The following is a 13,514-nucleotide window of genomic DNA, read 5'->3' on the forward strand; positions in this document are numbered from 1 at the left end:
CAAAATTGCTTGTTTATTTTAGTAATAATGAATGAAATTGAACTAAAGCTAACTAAACTAACTAGTTAAAATAGCAAATATACGAATGCATCAGACCTGCATCTAAAAAATAACAATAGAATATGGTATAAGAATCGGAGGTTCTCAGTATGGTAACAGTATCCAGTGATGTAAGATATAAGACTCCTGGATACCAGAGGCAATCCTAGAGCTTCATATCCATCATGAGATTCAAGCTTAAAACATAAGTAAACTTTAAAACGTTAACATTAAAACCACAATGAAAAAGGGTAATCTAACCTAGTGGATTTCTAATCTAACAATTCTCCGCTGTCCCACAGCCTTCGCTTGCCTAACCGCCATGCGATCCCATCGCCACCCCCTTCTGAGCCTCCTTGATGAGAGGATAATTTATACGCTTTTTGGCATTGTTTTTCGTATGTTTTAGTTAGTTTTTAGTTAAAATTCACTTTTCTGGACTTTACTATGAGTTTGTGTATTTTTTTGTGATTTCAGGTATTTTCTGCTGAAATTGAGGGACCCGAGCAAAAATCTGATTCAGAGGCTGAAAAGGACCGCAGATGCTGTTGGATTCTGACCTCCCTGCACTCGAAGTGGATTTTCTGGAGCTACAGAAGCCCAACTGGCGCGCTCTCAACTGCGTTGGAAAGTAGACATTCTGGGCTTTCCAACAATATATAATAGTCCATACAGAAGCCCAAACCGGCGTTCCAAATCAGCTCAAAACTGCCCGGCGTTAAAAGCCAGAACTGGCACAAGAATGGGAGTTAAACGCCCAAACTGGCACAAAAGTTGGCGTTTAACTCCAAGAGAAGTCTCTACACGAAAATGCTTCAATGCTCAGCCCAAGCACACACCAAGTGGGCCCGGAAGTGGAGTTTTATGTCATTTACTCATCCTTGTAAACCCTAGGCTACTAGTTCTCTACAAATAGGACCTTTTACTATTGTATTCTTATCTTGGTAGCTATCTTTTGTCTTATGCTATCTTAGATCATGGGGGCTGGCCTCACGGTCATGCCTAGACCTTGTTCTTATGTATTTTCAACGGTGGAGTTTCTACACACCATAGATTAAGGTGTGGAGCTCTGCTGTACCTTGAGTATTAATGCAATTACTATTGTACTTCTATTCAATTCAGCTTATTCTTGTTCTAAGATATTCATTTGCACCCAAGAACATGATGAATGTGATGATTATGTGACACTCATCATCATTCTCACTTATGAACGAGTGCCTGACAACCACTTCTGTTCTACAAGCAAACAAGGCTTGAATGTTTATCTCTTGGATCCCTTGATCGGAATCTTCGTGGTATAAGCTAGAATTGATGGCGGCATTCAAGTGAATCCGGAAGGTCTAAACCTTGTCTGTGGTATTCTGAGTAGGATTCAATGATTGAATGACTGTGACGAGCTTCAAACTCCTGAAGGCTGCGCGTTAGTGACAGACGCAAATGAATCACTGGATTCTATTCCAACTTGATTGAGAACCGACAGATGATTAGCCGTGCCGTGACAGGGTGCGTAGAACATTTTCACTGAGAGGATGGGAGGTAGCCACTGACAACGGTGAAACCCTACATACAGCTTGCCATGGAAAGGAGTAAGAAGGATTGGATGAAGACAGTAGGAAAGCAGAGAGACGGAAGGGACAAAGCATTTCCATACGCTTGTCTGAAATTCTTACCAATGAATTACATAAGTATCTCTATCTTTATCTTTATGCTTTATTCATAAATCATCCATAACCATTTGATTCTGCCTGACTGAGATTTACAAGATGACCATAGCTTGGTTCATACCAACAATCTCCGTGGGATCGATCCTTGCTCGCGTAAGGTTTATTACTTGGACGACCCAGTGCACTTGCTGGTTAGTTGTGCGAAGTTGTGACAAAGAGTTGAGATTACAATTGTGCGTACCATGTTGATGGTGCCATTGATGATCACAATTTTGTGCACCATTCCTCAATCCCAGTAGAATACAAAGATAATAGCAATGCAAGTAAAGCACATGTATAAGCCTGTATATCAAGTAATTCAGATAGGCAATTAGACATGTTATATAATTAGGCAAGCAACACAAGTTGGCAAAGCAAGCAAACAGATAAAAGATGCACATGATGAATGCCTATCCTATTTGGCTGTGATATCACATCATCGGTTCAACTGCCAACCTGAGACACCTCCATGGAGATGTTGCCCTTCGGTCTCATAATGGGAATCCCCGAGATATCGTGCCCGGATCACGGTTCAAGATGTCAGTGCCTGCACACTATAGTGATTCCAAAGGGATGCAAACGGGATACTCTTGCTATGGACCTCACATCTCAACATAAGCAGGACTAACCACCGCCCCTTACGCCACCGCCGTGACCTCGACAGGCAGGATCCAACCGCCATCCCTGCCAGGCGCATAGTGTCCCAACAATATCAGTATAAAAACATTATATTAGTGGTTTTCAAAATCATTTCATTCAGTATATCAATGATCCATCATTCCATTCTGAGTCCCATACTCGTCTCAACCACCATCAATTCAAAGTTTTCACAATTCATAGTCAGTGATCATCAACACAATAATCCGCCTTCTCACTCAACTAAATCTGTCCTCAATAATCCAGAAATCTGAGACTTCGTTTTCTAAATTTTATAGAAATTCCCTAAAATAATTCACTAACTTATCTTTAGTATTATCAGGTCCTAATGATTAGATTGTACTCTTAAAACAACATGGAAGGAAGTTTAGAAAGTTAGAGAACCCTTGGAGACGAAGAAAAAGCATTTTCAAAAATATTTGCAATCAATTAATGATTTGATTCAACATTTCAAGTATGTTTCCTTTTCTGTTGAGAAAGGTTTAATGTTTGAATCATATCTTTTCTTGTTAGCCAAGTCATTAATTTTCAAAATCAAATCTTTTTAAATTGTTTTTCAAATCATATCTTCTCAATCATGTCTTTTTAAAACTATATCTTTTTCAATCATATCTTCTTAAATCACATCTTTTTCAAAATAGTTTTCAATCATATCTTTTTAATTTCTTATTTCAAAATCTTTTTCAAAAATCACTTGATTTCTTTTCCACTCTTAGTTTTCGAAAATCAATTAATCTTTTTCAAAATGTTTTTAAAATCTTTTTAATTTATTTTCAAAAATTTCTTCCCCTCTTCTCACATCCTTCTATTTATGGACTAACACTACTCCTCAATGCACAATTCGAACTCCATCTTTCCTTGATAAGTTCGAATTTTCTACCTCTTCCTTCTATTTTTCTTTTCCTCTGACACCTCAAGGAATCTCTATACTGTGACATAGAGGATTCCATATTTTCTTGTTCTTTTCTCTTTCATATGAGCAGGAGCAAAGACAAAAGCATTCTTGTTGAGGCTGACCCTGAACCTGAAAGGACCTTGAAGCGAAAGCTAAGAGAAGCTAAAGCACAATTCTCTGTAGAGGACCTAACAGAAATCCTCAAAGAAGAAGACATGGCAGCCGAAAACAACAACAATGCCAACAATGCAAGGAAGGTGCTGGGTGACTTTACTGCACCTACTCCCGACTTCTATGGGAGAAGCATCTCTATCCCTGCCATTGGAGCAAATAACTTTGAGCTTAAGCCTCAATTAGTTTCTCTAATGCAACAGAATTGCAAGTTTCATGGACTTTCATTGGAAGATCCTCATCAGTTTCTAGCTGAGTTCTTGCAAATCTGTGACACTGTCAAAACCAATGGGGTTGACCCTGAGGTCTACAGACTTATGCTATTCCCTTTTGCTGTAAGAGACATAGCTAGGATATGGTTGGACTCACAACCTAAAGAAAGCCTGAACTCTTGGGAAAAGCTAGTCAATGCCTTCTTGGCAAAGTTCTTTCCACCTCAAAAATTGAGTAAGCTTAGAGTGGAAGTCCAAACTTTCAGACAAAAGAAAGGTGAATCCCTCTATGAAGCTTGGGAAAGATACAAACAATTGATCAGAAAATGTCCTTCTGACATGCTTTCTGAATGGAGCATCACAGGTATCTTCTATGATGGTCTGTCTGAACTGTCCAAGATGTCATTGGATAGTTCTACTGGAGGCTCTCTTCATCTGAAGAAGACGCCTGCAGAAGCTCAAGAACTGATTGAAATGGTTGCAAATAACCAATTCATGTACACTTCTGAAAGGAATCCTTTGAACAATGGGACGAATCAGAAGAAAGGAGTTCTTGAGATTGATACTCTGAATGCCATATTGGCTCAGAACAAAATATTGACTCAGCAAGTCAATGTGATTTCTCAAAGTCTGTCTGGAATGCAAGCTGCACCAGGCAGTACTAAGGACGCTTCATCTGAAGAAGAAGCTTATGATCCTGAGAGCCCTTCAATGGAAGAGGTGAATTACATAGGAGAACCGTATGGAAACACCTATAATCCTTCATGGAGAAATCATCCAAATCTTTCATGGAAGGATCAACAGAGACCTCAACAAGGTTTCAACAACAATAATGGTGGAAGAAATAGGTTTAGCAATGGCAAGCCTTTTCCATCATCTTCTCAGCAACAAACAGAGAATTCTAAGCAGAGCCACTCTGACTTAGCAACCATGGTCTCTGATCTAATCAAAACCACTCAAAGTTTCATGACTGAAACAAGGTCCTCCATTAGAATCTTGGAGGCACAAGTGGGTCAGTTGAGTAAGAAAATTACTGAACTCCCTCCTAGCACTCTTCCAAGCAATACAGAAGAGAATCCAAAAGGAGAGTGCAAGGCCATTAACATGATCTACATGTCCGAATTTGGAGAGGAGGAAGAGGCATTGCGCCACTGAGGAAGGCCTCAATGGACGTTCACTGGCCTCCAATGAGTTCCCTAATGAGGAACCATGGGAATCTGAGGCTCACACTTAGACCATAGAGATTCCATTGAATTTACTTCTGCCATTCATGAGCTCTGATGAGTATTCTTCCTCTGAAGAGGATGAAGATGTCACTAAAGAGCAAGTTGCCAAGTACCTTGGAGCAATCATGAAGCTAAATGACAAGTTATTTGGTAATGAGACTTGGGAGGATGAACCCCCTTTGCTCACCAAAGAGCTGGATAACTTGACTAGGTAGAGATTACCTCAAAAGAGACAGGACCCTGGGAAGTTCTCAATACCTTGTACAGTAGGCACCATGACCTTCAAGAAGGCTCTGTGTGACCTAGGGTCAAGCATAAATCTCATGCCTCTCTCTGTAATGGAGAAGCTAGGGATTTTTGAGGTGCAAGCTGCAAAAATCTCACTAGAGATGGCAGACAACTCAAGAAAATAAGCTTATGGACTTGTAGAGGATGTTTTGATAAAAGTTGAAGACCATTACATCCCTGCTGATTTCATAGTCCTAGAGACTGGGAAGTGCATGGATGAATCCATCATCCTTGGCAGACCCTTCCTAGCCACAGCAAAGGCTGTGATTGATGTTGACAGAGGAGAATTGATCATTCAAGTGAATGAAGAATCCCTTGTGTTTAAGGCTCAAGGATATCCCTCTGTAACCATGGAGAGGAAGCATGAAGAGCTTCTCTCAAAACAGAGCCCCCACAGTCAAACTCTAAGTTTGGTGTTGGGAGGCCATAACCAACTTCTAAGTTTGGTGTTGAACCCCCACATTCAAACTCTAAGTTTGGTGTTGGGAGGTTCCAACATTGCTCTGAGCATATGTGAGGCTCCATGAGAGCCCACTGTCAAGCTATTGACATTAAAGAAGCGCTTGTTGGAAGGCAACCCAATGTTATATTTATCTATTTTTCCTTTGTTACTTTATGTTTCTGTAGGTTGATGATAATGGAAAGTCACATAATCAATTGAAAAAGCAAAAACTGAATGAAAAATAGAAAGAAAAATAGCACACCCTGGAGGAAGACCTTGCTGGCGTTTAAACGCCAGTAAGAGCAGCAAATGGGCGTTTAACGCCCAGTCTGGCACCATTATGGGCGTTTAACGCCAGAAAGGGGCACCAGACTGGCGTTAAACGCCAGGAAGGGGCAAGAAGTTGCCGTTAAACGCCAGAAATGGGCACCAGCCGGCGTTTAACGCCAGAATTGGCATAAAGAGCATTTTTGCTCGCCACTTGGTGCAGGGATGAATTTTCCTTGACACCTCAGGATCTGTGGACCCCACAAGATCCCCACCTACCCCACCACTCTCTCTCTTCTTCACCCATTCACCAATCACCTCAATACCTCTTCCCCAAAAACCCCTCACCTATCAAATCCCACTATTCTCTTCACCACTCACATCCATCCTTCATAAAACCCCACCTACCTCACCATTCAAATTCAAACCACTTTCCCTCCCAAACCCACCCATACATGACCGAACCATACACCCCCTCTCCACTCCTATATAAACCCATCTTCACTCTTTCATTTTCACACAACCTAAACACTACTTCTTCCCCTTAGCCGAACCACAAAGCCTCCTCCATCTCCTTCATTTCTTCTTCTTCTACTCTCTTCTTTCTTCTTTTGCTCGAGGACGAGCAAACCTTTTAAGTTTGGTGTGGTAACAGCATTACTTTTTGTTTTTCCATAACCATTTATGGCATCCAAGGCCGGAGAAACCTCTAGAAAGAGGAAAGGGAAGGCAAAAGCTTCCACCTCCGAGTCATGGGAGATGGAGAGATTCATCTCAAGGGTGCATCAAGACCACTTCTATGAAGTTGTGGCCATGAAGAAGGTGATCCCCAAGGTCCCTTTCAAACTCAAAAAGAGTGAATATTCGGAGATCCGACATGAGATCCGAAGAAGAGGTTGGGAAGTTCTTACCAACCCCATTCAACAAGTGGAATCTTAATGGTTCAAGAGTTCTATGCTAATGCATGGATCACTAAGAACCATGATCAAAGTGTGAACCCGGACCCAAAGAATTGGCTTACAATGGTTCGGGGAAAATACTTGGATTTTAGTCCGGAAAAAGTAAGGTTGGCATTCAACTTGCCCATGATGCAAGGAGATGAACACCCTTACACTAGAAGGATCAACTTTGATCAAAGGTTGGACCAAGTCTTCATGGACATTTGTGAAGAGGGCGCTCAATGGAAGAGAGATTCAAGAGGAAAGCCGGTTCAACTGAGAAGGCATGACCTCAAACCCGTGGCTAGAGTATGGTTGGAGTTTATCCAACGCTCAATCATTCCGACTAGCAACCAGTCCGAAGTTACTATAGACCGGGCTATCATGATTCATAGCATCATGATTGGAGAGGAAGTAGAAGTTCATGAGGTTATATCCCAAGAACTTTATAAGGTGGCGGACAAGTCCTCTACCTTGGCAAGGTTAGCCTTTCCTCATCTCATTTGTCACCTCTGTTATTCAGTTGGAGTTGACATAGAGGGAGACACCCTCATTGATGAGGACAAGCCCATCACTAAGAAAAAGATGGAGCAAACAAGAGACCCCTCTCATCATGAAATCCCTGAGATGCCTCAAGGGATGCACTTTCCTCCACAAAACTATTGGGAGCAAATCAATACCTCCCTAGGAGAATTGAGTTCCAACATGGGACAACTAAAGGTGGAGTACCAAGAACATTCCATCCTCCTCCATGAAATTAGAGAAGATCAAAGAATCATGAGAGAGGAGCAACAAAGGCAAGGAAGAGACATTGAGGAGCTCAAGCACTCCATAAGATCTTCAAGAGGAAGAACAAGCCGCCATCACTAAGGTGGACCCGTTCTTTAATCTCCTTGTTCTTTATTTTTCTGTTTTTCGAAAAATCATTCTTATGTTTATCTGTGTTTGTGTCTTATGATCATTAGTGTCTTAGTGTCTATGCCTTAAAGTTATGAATGTCCTATGAATCCATCACCTTTCCTAAATGAAAAATGTTCTTAATTGAAAAAGAGAAGAATTGCATGAATTTTAAATTTTATAACAGATTAATTATTTTGATGTGGTGGCAATATTTTGGTTTCTGAATGTATGCTTGAACAGTGCATAAATCTTTTGAATTTGTTGTTCATGAATGTTGGCTCTTGAAAGAATGATGAAAAAGGAGACATGTTACTGAGGATCTGAAAAATCATAAAAATGATTCTTGAAGCAAGAAAAAGCAGTGAATACGAAAAAAAAGAAAGAGAGAGAAAAACGAAAAAAAAAGAGAGAGAAAAGAAAAAAAAGTAAAGTGTGATCCAAAGCAAAAAGAGTGTGCTTAAGAACCCTGGACACCTCTAATTGGGGAATCTAGTAAAGCTGAGTCACAATCTGAAAAGGTTCACCCAATTATGTGTCTGTGGCATGTATGTATCCGGTGGTAATACTGGAAGACAGAGTACTTTGGGCCACGGCCAATACTTATAAAGTAGCTGTGTTCAAGAATCATCATACTTAACTAGGAGAATCAATAACACTATCTGGATTCTGCGTTCCTATAGAAGCCAATCATTCTGAATTTCAAAGGATAGAGTGAGATGCCAAAACTATTCAGAGGCAAAAAGCTAAAGCCCCGCTCATCTAATTAATATTGATCTTCATAGATGTTTTTGGAGTTCATTGCATATTCTCTTCTTTTTACCTTATTTGATTTTCAGTTGCTTGGGGACAAGCAATAATTTAAGTTTGGTGTTGTGATGAGCAGATAATTTATACGCTTTTTGGCATTATTTTTAGTATGTTTTTAGTATGTTTTAGTTAGTTTTTAGTATATTTTTATTAGTTTTTAGTTAAAATTTACTTTTCTGGACTTTACTATGAGTTTGTGTGTTTTTCTGTGATTTCAGGTATTTTCTGGCTGAAATTGAGGGACCCGAGCAAAAATCTGATTCAGAGGCTGAAAAGGACCGCAGATGCTGTTGGATTCTGACCTCCCTGCACTCGAAGTGGATTTTCTGGAGCTACAGAAGCCCAATTGGCGCGCTCTCAACTGCGTTGGAAAGTAGACATTCTGGGCTTTCCAGAAATATATAATAGTCCATACTTTGCCTGAGATTTGATGGCCCAAACCGGCGTTCCAAATCAGCTCAAAACTGCCCGGCGTTAAACGCCGAAACTGGCACAAGAATGGGAGTTAAACGCCCAAACTGACACAAAAGTTGGCGTTTAACTCCAAGAGAAGTCTCTACACGAAAATGCTTCAATTCTCAACCCAAGCACACACCAAGTGGGCCCGGAAGTGGAGTTTTATGTCATTTACTCATCCTTGTAAACCCTAGGCTACTAGTTCTCTACAAATAGGACCTTTTACTATTGTATTCTTATCTTGGTAGCTATCTTTAGTCTTATGCTATCTTAGATCATGGGGGCTGGCCTCACGGCCATGCCTAAACCTTGTTCTTATGTATTTTCAACGGTGGAGTTTCTACACACCATAGATTAAGGTGTGGAGCTCTGCTGTACCTCGAGTATTAATGCAATTACTATTGTTCTTCTATTCAATTCAGCTTATTCTTGTTCTAAGATATTCATTTGCACCCAAGAACATGATGAATGTGATTATTATGTGACACTCATCATCATTCTCACTTATGAACGAGTGTCTGACAACCACTTCTGTTCTACAAGCAAACAAGGCTTGAATGTTTATCTCTTGGATCCCTTGATCGGAATCTTCGTGGTATAAGCTAGAATTGATGGCGGCATTCAAGAGAATTCGGAAGGTCTAAACCTTGTCTGTGGTATTCTGAGTAGGATTCAATGATTGAATGATTGTGACGAGCTTCAAACTCCTGAAGGCTGGGCATTAGTGACAGACGCAAAAGAATCACTGGATTTTATTCCAACCTGATTGAGAACCGACAGATGATTAGCCGTGCCGTGACAGGGTGCGTAGAACATTTTCACTGAGAGGATGGGAGGTAGCCACTGACAACGGTGAAACCCTACATACAGCTTGCCATTGAAAGGAGTAAGAAGGATTGGATGAAGACAATAGGAAAGCAGAGAGACGGAAGGGATAAAGCATCTCCATACGCTTGTCTGAAATTCTTACAAATGAATTACATAAGTATCTCTATCTTTATCTTTATGCTTTATTCATAAATCATCCATAACCATTTGATTTTGCCTGACTGAGATTTACAAGATGACCATAGCTTGCTTCATACCAACAATCTCCGTGGGATCGACCCTTACTCGCGTAAGGTTTATTACTTGGACGACCCAGTACACTTGCTGGTTAGTTGTGCGAAGTTGTGACAAAGAGTTGAGATTACAATTGTGCGTACCGTGTTGATGGCGCCATTGATGATCACAATTTTGTGCACCATTCTTCAATCCCAGTAGAATACAAAGATAATAGCAATGCAAGTAAAGCACATGTATAAGCCTGTATATCAAGTAATTCAGATAGGCAATTAGACATGTTATATAATTAGGCAAGCAACACAAGTTGGCAAAGCAAGCAAACAGATAAAAGATGCACATGATGAATGCCTATCCTATTTGGCTGTGATATCACATCATCGGTTCAACTGCCAACCTGAGACACCTCCATGGAGATGTTGCCCTTCGGTCTCATAATGGGAATCCCCGAGATATCGTGCCCGGATCACGGTTCAAGATGTCAGTGCCTGCACACTATAGTGATTCCAAAGGGATGCAAGCGGGATACTCTTGCTATGGACCTCACATCTCAACATAAGCAGGACTAACCACCGCCCCTTACGCCACCGCCGTGACCTCGACAGGCAGGATCCAACCGCCATCCCTGCCAAGCGCATAGCGTCTCAACAATATCAGTATAAAAACATTACATTAGTGGTTTTCAAAATCATTTCATTCAGTATATCAATGATCCATCATTCCATTCTGAGTCCCATACTCGTCTCAACCACCATCAATTCAAAGTTTTCACAATTCATAGTCAGTGATCATCAACACAATAATCCGCCTTCTCACTCAACTAAATCTGTCCTCAATAATCCAGAAATCTGAGACTTTGTTTTCTAAGTTTTATAGAAATTCCCTAAAATAATTCACTAACTTATCTTTAGTATTATCAGGTCCTAATGATTAGATTGTACTCTTAAAACAACATGGAAGGAAGTTTAGAAAGTTAGAGAACCATTGGAAACGAAGAAAAAGCATTTTTTTCCGAAAAATGGGGTCTATGCATACACATGCATTATGTATCCGTATGCATGCATGCAACTTTTCCCATTTCGCGTATGCATGCAAGCGTTCGCGTACGCATACACCTCCAAGTTTTACCCTTTTCGCATACGCATACACATGTATTCATACGCATGCACTCCCAGACTTAGAAAATTTTACAAAGTTGTAGAAATAAGTTTTAAACCCTAAAATTTAAACGTTCATAACTTCCTTTAGAAAAGTCCATTTTCGTCAAACTTTATATAAATTTAAAGATCTTTCAATGAACTTTAATTTAAAATAAATTTTAACAAATTTTGAAAATAGCTCAAGTTATGATCCGTCAAAATTCACTAAAAACTGGTTTTCACCAAAATTAACAAGATTCTCAACTTCCAAATTTCAAAACCAAACCAAATTAAAACTACATCAAACTCTTATTCACATTAGAAGTTAGCCTTTTTGTATCTCAATTCACCACTTTTACCAAATTTTTACTCACATTACATAATCCTCAACTTTAATGATCAATTTATCACACTAAAATCATTTTTCAACAAACACACTCATCAATCATCATTCCATCACTATCAACCATAAAAATCAATCTCATTCAACCTTAATTTCAATCTCCAACCACATTTATCAACATCAACCCAAAATTCATCAAAATAACCACCATCATCATCATACAACAAATTCAACAACTAATTCAATCCAAACCTATCTTATGGGTCACTAGCCTAAGTGTCTAGATATATTATATATTACATAGAGGAAACTGAAACCATACCTTGGGCGATTCCTAATATGTGCTATACACCAAGATTTGATTCCAACAAGCTTTCAACCATAACCAAGCCACCAACTCAAATGCAAAGGCACCAAAATTCACAATAATCAAGCTATATAAACAGAATTTATAACTAATCAACCTAAGGTTCACCATAATCACAATTTCACAAATGTAACAAGTTTTTTTACCTTTCACGATGGTGTTTGGGGCATAAACCACCAATGGTGCAATCTTAAGTGCCACCTAAAAAATTATAAACAAAAAATCAATTCAAAACCAAAACCCCATAAATTTGAAATTCTTAAGGCTGAAGGAAGGAAGGGAAATTACGAAATCTTACCTACGAAAGTTTAATGAAAGTAACGGGCTCGGCAAGAGATTCATGTAGTTGCTAACGGCACGCAATTTGGAGCACTGTAGCTCAAGTTATGGTCAATTGAGTGATGAGGTGAATAGTGTTTCTTGTAAACCTTCACTCTCTTCTCACTTCAGCAGCTCTCCCGCTCTTGAAAGTGTGTAATGAGCTGAAGTGGGTGCTGATAGTGTGAAAATTAGATTTCACACAAACTCACCGGCAAGTGTACCGGGTCAGATTAAGTTGTAAAACTCACGTGAGTGAGGTCGATCCCACGAAGATTGATGGATCAAGAAACATTAGTTAGGTGATAAAGTTAGTCAAGCTAACAGTTATGTATTGAGTGGAATTGATTCAACAGAATGTAAATTGCAGGAAATGTAAAGTACAGAATGTAAATCGCATCAGATATAAAGGGATTGGGTGCAGGAAAATTAAAGAAAGCAGTAAGTCAAAGCAAGAATAAGTGACAGAAAGAGAAATTCACTAGGGATTGGAGATATCATAATCCACAATGACTCAAATGGGTCTCAACTCCTTTCTCAATCATATGAGTAGATCTATGGCGGACTGAAATTGATTGGATCCCAATTCTTTGGCAATCCAATCTCTTTAATCACAATCAATCTTGCCAATTCCTTGATCCAATTGTCATGAGAAGGGGTTAAATGCATGTCTCTCATCCATAAGTCACACTAACTCTCAGGATCTCAATTCCTCCCGAATGATGTTGATCAAGAGAGTAGTGAAGAATAGAGCTTCAGTTCAAATGAAGGTGATTCCCCTTTCGAGGCTCACTCCCACATTCACTGAATCAAACCTCCTTCCAGAGTGAATAATCCACAATCATAATAGAAGTTATCCAATAGCCACCAAATTGAATTGAGGAGAAGAAGAAGTTCACTCAATCATGTGAATTATAATAGAGCTCCTCCCATAATGAAGTGGGGTTAATGGATCATCTCTCTAAGAACACTTGCAGGAAAATTTAATTGCATGAAAGTAATATTTCAGAAATAGAAATTGCAGAAGAGAATTGCAGAAATTGAAATTGCATAAACTAAATTGAATTCAATACTGAAATATAAAAGTGCAAAAAGGTAAAAGTGTTTACAAGAGCCTTCTATTCTACTCCTACTCCTACTCCTACTACTACTCCTCCTACTGTACCCTTCTGTCCGAGCCTTCCTAATGAAGTGAAACTGATGCCTTTATATAGGCTTCTCTAAATGACAAATGAAATTGAAATTAAAAACAAATTACAAAAAATGGAATTCCTATTTTAACTA

General features: G+C 39.5%; 1 non-coding gene across 1 annotated transcript; it reads right to left on the reverse strand.

Annotated features, from left to right (window-relative positions):
* Positions 1-3,914: 3,914 nt before the first annotated feature.
* LOC112716626 (small nucleolar RNA R71) lies at positions 3,915-4,022 on the reverse strand. The gene has a single exon (XR_003160427.1). It is a non-coding gene; the product is annotated as a small nucleolar RNA R71 (small nucleolar RNA).
* Between the last annotated feature and the right edge of the window lie 9,492 nt (positions 4,023-13,514).

This window comes from Arachis hypogaea, chromosome 1 (genome assembly GCF_003086295.3).
Source record: "Arachis hypogaea cultivar Tifrunner chromosome 1, arahy.Tifrunner.gnm2.J5K5, whole genome shotgun sequence".
In the NCBI taxonomy this organism is placed as follows: Eukaryota; Viridiplantae; Streptophyta; class Magnoliopsida; order Fabales; family Fabaceae; genus Arachis; species Arachis hypogaea.